The following is a 7,612-nucleotide window of genomic DNA, read 5'->3' on the forward strand; positions in this document are numbered from 1 at the left end:
CAAGTAAGAGAATTTTGCTTCCAGTGACTGATACTATTTTTCTCCTTGGGAACTAAACATTTGAGAGACACCAGTTCCAGTTAAAGGAAAAGACTGATCAGATCTGTTATTCAGATTGACATCTGACTTTGAAAGACTAATTTGCATACCAGTTGCATACTGCAGTTACCCGTTGGTTATCACTAACTGTGGTCATTTAATTTGATTGATTGTGAAGGTGATTTATTGTGTAATGTATAGTTAATTAGCGGGTGCACCCAAGGGTACGGTTATTGTGTTTTCTGTGTTTTATTGTTGTTTTATGTTTTGAAAAAAGTACTTACTGAAGAAAAAAAGAAACAAACCCTAAACTATTTACAGTAAAATTTAAATTGTGGTTAACCTACCGATTGCCTCTGATATTTACTCAGCACCACCGCCGCCTCCCATCACGTGCCTTGTTCTTCTGAGGTTAATCGCCTGGTCCATCAGAGAGAGAACTACCCTGTTACAGAGGTGTTACATTGCGGCGAGCCAGCCAGGAGGTGGCGCTGTTGTTGAGTATTAATAGTCACAATTAAAAAAAAAAAAACTATGGATATAATTGAGGCAGAGGGCATTAAAGTTCTGAATTCTGTGATAGTTAGTGGCTTGACTAACACAGAGTGTGATGAGGAATTAATTGACATCCTGAAAAAGTATGGTTCTTTTGCCAGAACGCTTTTCATCAGTGACAAAAAGTCAGAGTTTTACCAGAGCACTATAATTGAATATAACAGTGGTCAAGCCTTGCAATCTCTAGAACCACAGCTGCCTTATACTCACCAACTATCCAGTGATCCAGGCATCAATTACCAAGTGAAGGCATTGTCTAGCGTCTTTACGCAGCAATTGGGCAGTAGTGTCACTAAATCCTACCTAGAAGGATTGAAAGAAATTGCAAAATTGAGTGGAACCAATTTCGAAGCAGTTTTGAGCCAGATGCTATCTCAAATGAGTGCCGAACTCACATCAGTGTCCTCTGATCTTGAGGCTGGAGATGACGATCCAGATGAGCAGCCACCCCAAGCGCTTCCTGGCGAGAATGTTGGCGCAGCAGCTGTTAAGCCAAGTCAGGTAGATGAATCGCTGTCACAGCACACACCTGTCAAATCAAATGTTCCACCTCTCTATACTTCTCAGCAGGTGTTCAATCACCCTGAAGTCCAGAAACTCATCGTTGAACATGTTGTGAGGAGTGGTGAAGTGGCTGCTCAAGGGCCTGTACAATCACGGCTCAGGGTTTTCTCCGGTAAATGTCCTAGACCTGGAAATGAAGTTGATTATGATACTTGGCGCTCCAGTGTTGAGCTTATCTTGAAGGACCCTGGCTTATCTGATTTGCATGTGTCCAGGAAGATAGTGGACAGCCTTTTGCCACCCGCAGTAGATGTTATAAAGCATCTAAGCCCTGAAGCTCAATCCTCAGCTTACCTTCAGTTGCTGGATTCGGCTTTTGGTGTTGTAGAGGACGGCGATGAACTCCTCGCAAGATTTATGAATACTCTGCAAGACGCTGGTGAGAAACCATCCGCTTACCTTTATAGATTGCAGACAGCTTTGAGGATGACTATCAAAAGAGGTGGCATTTCTCCAGAAGAGGCAGACCAACATCTTCTCAAGCAGTTTTGTAGGGGCTGCTGGGATAATGATTTGATTACTGAACTGCAGCTCGAACAAAAGCGCAACCGTCCTCCTTCCTTTGCACAGCTTCTGTTAATGTTACGTACAGAAGAAGACAAACATACAGCGAAAGTCAATCGTATGAAGCAACATCTTGGGTCTTCTAAGCAGAGAGCTCTGATGCATTCTCAAAGAACGTGGGTCTCTGCTGAATTGGAGCAAAAAGAAGCTTCAAACATGGCTTCACTTGCAACTGAAACGCAGGAGCTCAAGAAACAGATAGCTAAGCTCCAAAGTCAACTAGCCAATCTTACGACCAAACCTAAGATCCAGAAGAAATCCCCACTGCCAGAAGCAGTACACAAACAGGACAAGAAGAAGTCGGGAACGGCTGGTACTGAGAGTGTGACTCCAGTTAATAAAAAATCAACAGGAAGACCAAGACCATGGTACTGTTTTACCTGTGGTGAGGACGGCCACGTTGCATTTTCCTGCACTTCTGAGCCTAACCCTGCACTTGTGACCACAAAGCGAAAACTCCTAAGGGAAAAGCAGCTTCTGTGGGACTCTCAGAACCCCAGCCTCAACCCTGATTTAAACTAAAGTCAGCCCTTGTTGTGGGACAGACGAGGGCTGAGTCAGAATCAAACTGTCCCACTGCAAAACAAGTCTCAAACAAATGTACATCTTCTAGAAAGTCAAGCTCTAGTCTGCCAAAGGGCTTAGTTGGTGCAAGATGCATTGCAGAAATCAGCATAGCAGGTGAAAAATGTCATTGTTTATTGGACACTGGGTCACAAGTTACAACAGTACCCAAGTCCTTTTATGAGCAGCATCTCTCAGGGTACCCTATTAACTCCATCAATGACATCTTGGAAGTAGAAGGAGCCAATGGTCTTTCAGTTCCATACGATGGGTACATAAAAGTAGACATTACGTTTCCTGAGGAGTTCCTGGGAGTGAGTGTTCAGGTGCCTACCATAGCTTTAGTAGTCCCTGATGTGAAACCCCACAATCAGTCTATGGTTTTAATAGGCACAAACACATTGGATGTTCTTTATGAGCAGAATTTGAAATCAAATTCCCCAACTTACCAACCATCTTCGTTCGGTTACAGAGTGGTTCTGAGCACACTGGAGACAAGGCGGAAACAAAACACGAGTGGTGTTCTTGGCTATGTACGATTGAATGGCAAAGTACCTGAGGTCATGGCTGCAGGACAGACTGTAGTTGTGGAAGGTTCCGTCACAGTGCCCTCTGGGGTTGACAAGTGTGTGGTGGTGGAGCATCCATCTAACTCATCTTTGCCTGGTGGATTGTTTGTTAAACGATGCCTACTTACTCTTCCAAAAGCACCACCTTACCATTTACCAGTAGTGCTTCCAAATGAAACTGAACATGATATAGCTATCCCACCAAGGTGTACAGTAGCGGAGCTCCATGTGGTCGAGTCTTTGCTCACTCCACCAAACTCACTTTCAGATGATGAGCCTTTACCTGTGAAGGAACTTGATTTCACCCTAAATTTTGGTGAGTCCCCATTACCACAAAAGTGGAAGGACCGTATCACTAAACAACTCAGAGAAATGCCAGAGGTTTTCAGCCAGCACGACTTAGACTTTGGTCACACTAAAAAGGTGAAACATCACATACAGTTGAATAATGAAACTCCTTTTAAGCACAGAGCATGGCCAATCCACCCACAAGATGTTGAGGCCGTCCGCAAGCATCTGCGTGATCTCCTTGCCAGTGGAGTCATTCGAGAGTCCCAGTCACCCTTCTCTTCACCAATAGTGGTGGTGAGAAAGAAGAATGGAGATGTGCGGCTGTGTATAGATTATAGAAAGTTAAACCTTCAGACTGTGAAAGATGCGTATGCACTGCCCAATCTGGAGGAGACTTTCTCAGCTCTGACGGGATCCCGATGGTTTTCTGTGCTTGATTTGAAGTCAGGATACTATCAGATAGGAGTTGAGGAGTCGGATAAACCCAAAACTGCCTTTGTCTGCCCATTGGGGTTTTGGGAATTCAATCGTATGCCCCAAGGTGTGACCAATGCACCTAGTACTTTTCAAAGATTGATGGAGAAGTGTATGGGGGACATTAATCTGAGGGAAGTACTGGTCTTTTTGGATGACCTGATAATATTCTCGGACACTCTAGAGGAGCATGAGAGACGTCTGTTAAATGTTCTATCTCACCTCAAAGAGTACGGACTGAAACTGTCTCTGGAGAAATGTAAATTTTGTCAAACCTCCGTTCGCTATCTAGGTCATATTGTCTCAGAGCGTGGAGTGGAGACTGACCCCGAAAAGATACAAGCCTTAAAAACCTGGCCGAGTCCTAAGAACCTTAAAGAACTGAGGTCATTTTTGGGTTTCTCCGGCTACTATCGCCGGTTTATTAAAGATTATTCAAGGATCGTGAAGCCGCTCAATGATCTTACCTCAGGTTATCCACCATTAAGGAAAGGTGGTAAAAAGACTGACAAAAAGGGTCCATACTACTATCCTAAGGACCCCTTTGGGGACCGTTGGACTCCTCTTTGTGAAGCAGCTTTTCAGTCCATTATCGAAAAGTTAACTACTGCACCCGTCCTGGGTTTTGCAGACCCCAGACTCCCCTATTTCCTCCATACGGATGCCACTAAAGGTTTGGGGGCTGCACTGTATCAGGAGCAAGGTGGGCAAATGCGTGCCATTGCATTTGCGAGTAGGGGGCTGTCACACAGTGAGTCTAGATATCCCGCTCACAAACTTGAATTTCTTGCCCTTAAATGGGCGGTAACTGAAAAGTTGAGTGATTATCTTTATGGCAGTCAATTCACTGTCATCACTGATAGCAACCCTCTTACTCATGTTCTTACCACTGCAAGATTGGATGCTACTAGTTATCGTTGGCTCGCAGCCCTTTCCACTTTTTCATTCAAGTTGCAGTATAGGGCGGGTAAGCTGAATATTGATGCTGATAACCTTTCAAGGCGACCTCAAGAGCCGTTTCCAGAGAACCCCATGTCCCAAAAAGAATGTGAAAGGATTGAACAGTTCATACAGCATAATTTTACCAAAGCAGAGGATTCTGCCAGTGCTACGGATGATGTAGTCCAGGCTATCTGCGAGGAGCACCTCATTAGGCAGTCAGCTGATGCTGCACCGGGCGTTGCTCTTGTAAGCTCCCTTGCACTCCATTCCAATGCTGTTCCCAACTGTTATGAACAAGAAGATAGCTCTGAATTGTTACCTATTACACCTCACCTTTCAAAAGACCTTGGTGACAAATAAAGAGCCGATCCAGTGCTTCGAGAGGTGATGTCACACTTGGAGTTGGGAGAAAAACCCCCACCAACAGTAAGGAAGGAACTTCCTGGTCTTCCGTGCTTTTTGAAGGAGTGGAACCGCCTTGAGTTAAAGGACGGAATACTTTACAGGAGACGGAAAGATAAGGATTCCATCACTTACCAGCTAGTGCTCCCGGAAGAACTACGATCCTCTGTGATGAGCAGTTTACATGATAGTATGGGTCACATGGGGATGGAGAGGACCTTGGATCTGGTCAGAGCCCGATTCTATTGGCCAAAGGTGGCTGCCGACGTGGAACAGAAGATCAGGACGTGTGGTCGTTGTGTGCGAAGGAAGACCCCACCTCAAAAAGCAGCACCCTTGGTCAACATCCAGGCCACCAGACCATTACAATTAGTCTGTAGGGACTTTCTCTCCTTGGAACCAGACAGAAGTAACACAAGAGACATATTAGTGATCACAGATTTAAGTATGCTGTGGCAGTCCCTACACCCAATCAAAAGGCAAGAACAGTAGCAAAGTGTCTTTGGGAGAACTTCATTGTGCATTATGGGTTTCCTGAATGCCTTCATAGTGACCAGGGCCCCGACTTCGAGTCACGCACAATTAAAGAACTTTGTGAAACATCAGGCATTCAGAAAATCCGAACAACGCCTTACCATCCAAGGGGGAATCCTGTGGAACGTTTCAATAGGACCCTGCTGGACATGCTTGGCACATTAGAAGAGAAAGATAAAAGTCGGTGGAGAGATTTTGTCAAGACATTAGTTCATGCATATAACTGCACGAAGCATGAAGTCACAGGATTCACCCCCTATGAATTAATGTTCGGGCGCCAGCCTCGGCTGCCTGTTGACCTTGCTTTTGGGTTGCCATATCAGGACACTCCGCAGATATCCCATTCCGAATATGTCAGACATCTAAAGTCTCATCTGGAAGAAAGCTATTCGGTTGCCTCCCATAGAGCATTAAAGAGTGCCGAGAGGAACAAAATCAGGTTTGACAAGCTTGTGACAAATTCCTCATTGGAAGTCAATGATCGCGTATTGGTGAGAAATGTTCGGTTGCGTGGTAAGCACAAGTTAGCAGACAAGTGGGAGTTTGAGGTGTATGTAGTAGTAAAGCGAGCTGGCGACTTGCCTGTCTACACAGTTCGTCCTGAAACAAGGGATGGTCCTCTTCGTACACTTCACAGGGACCTTTTGCTTCCTTGTGGATTCTTACCAGCATCAGAAGGTTCAAGTCCTACCTTGACCAAACCTACTTCTACGCCTAGAACACGGAGGAGTCCTGGTATTGAACCATCTGATGATGACAACTCTTTCTCTGATCCAGAGGATGAATATCCTAATGGTCAGTATGATGCCCTTCCAGTCATCGAAACAGTACGATTCTCTACAGTTCATGACATCTGTAGATCGAAGGGAGCTTCGGATGTTTCTTTGAAAACAGACTCAACTAATCCAAAACATTCAGACAGTGATACTGCGCAAGCAAATCCAGTTGACGACACACCTGCCGATGCTCCAGATACATACTTACCTGTTGATGTTCCAGTTGACGACTCGCCTGCCGATGCTCCAGATACATACTTACCTGTTGACGTTCCAGTTGACGACTCATCTGTTGATGCTCCAGGAGTCCTCGAAACCAGTAAAATACCCAACAAAAACCCCACTGAATCAGAAAATAATTTAACTATTCGAAGGGAAGACGAGGTGACAAACGTAGCTGAAATGCCGAATGCTCCTGTCAAAGAGAGTGAGCAACAGCCAGAAATTGAGGGAGAACAGAATTTGAGTATTCCGCTCAGACGTTCTAGCAGACCGAGAGAGGAACCTGAGAGACTTACCTACTTCCAACTCGGAAACCCCCTGTCTTTTGTGGTACAGTCTTTGTTCCACGGGTTAAGCACTGCTCTTGTTGAATCCCTCAATGGTGTTGAAAATTCAAGTGCCCTTTCCATTGTGCCCAACGTTTCACCAAATGTAGTGACTAATCAGCCACTCAGAGCATGCAAAGGGACTTGCATGATTTCAGGGGGGGAAAGTGTAACCCCTCTTAAATGATTGCTGTGATGAATATTATTATATACATCATTGTTTGAATTCAATATAATGAAAATTTATATGAATGAAAATCTTCATAGATTGATAAAAAATATTTATATTTGTGTTTTTGGATTGAACTAAGAAATGAGAAGCAACGAATTGGAGGGTTAGGATGTTGGCTCCGCCCACTTGCCTGTGTTTAGCGTGTGCAGGCTAGTAGACTGATACAGAGCGACAGAGAAACCTGATCTGACGAGAGAGTGTAAAAATAGAAAAATACGATCTTTAATTCATTCATGCTTCATATTAACTGATCAAAACAGCCCGTAAACACAAGATATTAGATGATTCAGCGTGGTTGTGTTACTCCTGCACCACAAAACTTGCATGTGGAATTGTTTGATTGGGTCAGGCCGCATGTTCTGTGCGTGTCTCTGCAGTTTGCTGACGCCATTTTGATTTTTCGTGTACCTGTGAAAAACAAACAGACGAAAATGGACAGGCCAGGTTTTTTTTTTCCCTTGTGAGGATGAACTTTCATGTGGATTTCCATAATTGATGGCGAGCCTCCCACCTTGACTGAAAGGATCACGGACCTGGAATAAAGGACAGTTTTTCATT

At 44.5% G+C, this 7,612-nt stretch overlaps 1 long non-coding RNA gene across 1 annotated transcript in view; it reads left to right on the forward strand.

Annotated features, from left to right (window-relative positions):
* Window positions 1–2,654: 2,654 nt before the first annotated feature.
* The window catches only part of LOC107575267 (uncharacterized), a 19,432-nt gene continuing 14,474 nt past the window's right edge, over window positions 2,655–7,612 (forward strand). Inside the window, exon 1 of the long non-coding RNA XR_001607834.1 lies at window positions 2,655–2,666. This is a non-coding gene — a long non-coding RNA (uncharacterized lncRNA). The remainder of the gene's footprint in view (window positions 2,667–7,612) is intronic.

Source organism: Sinocyclocheilus grahami, unplaced genomic scaffold, assembly GCF_001515645.1.
Source record: "Sinocyclocheilus grahami isolate Dianchi unplaced genomic scaffold, SAMN03320097.WGS_v1.1 scaffold2540.1, whole genome shotgun sequence".
Classification (NCBI taxonomy): Eukaryota; Metazoa; Chordata; class Actinopteri; order Cypriniformes; family Cyprinidae; genus Sinocyclocheilus; species Sinocyclocheilus grahami.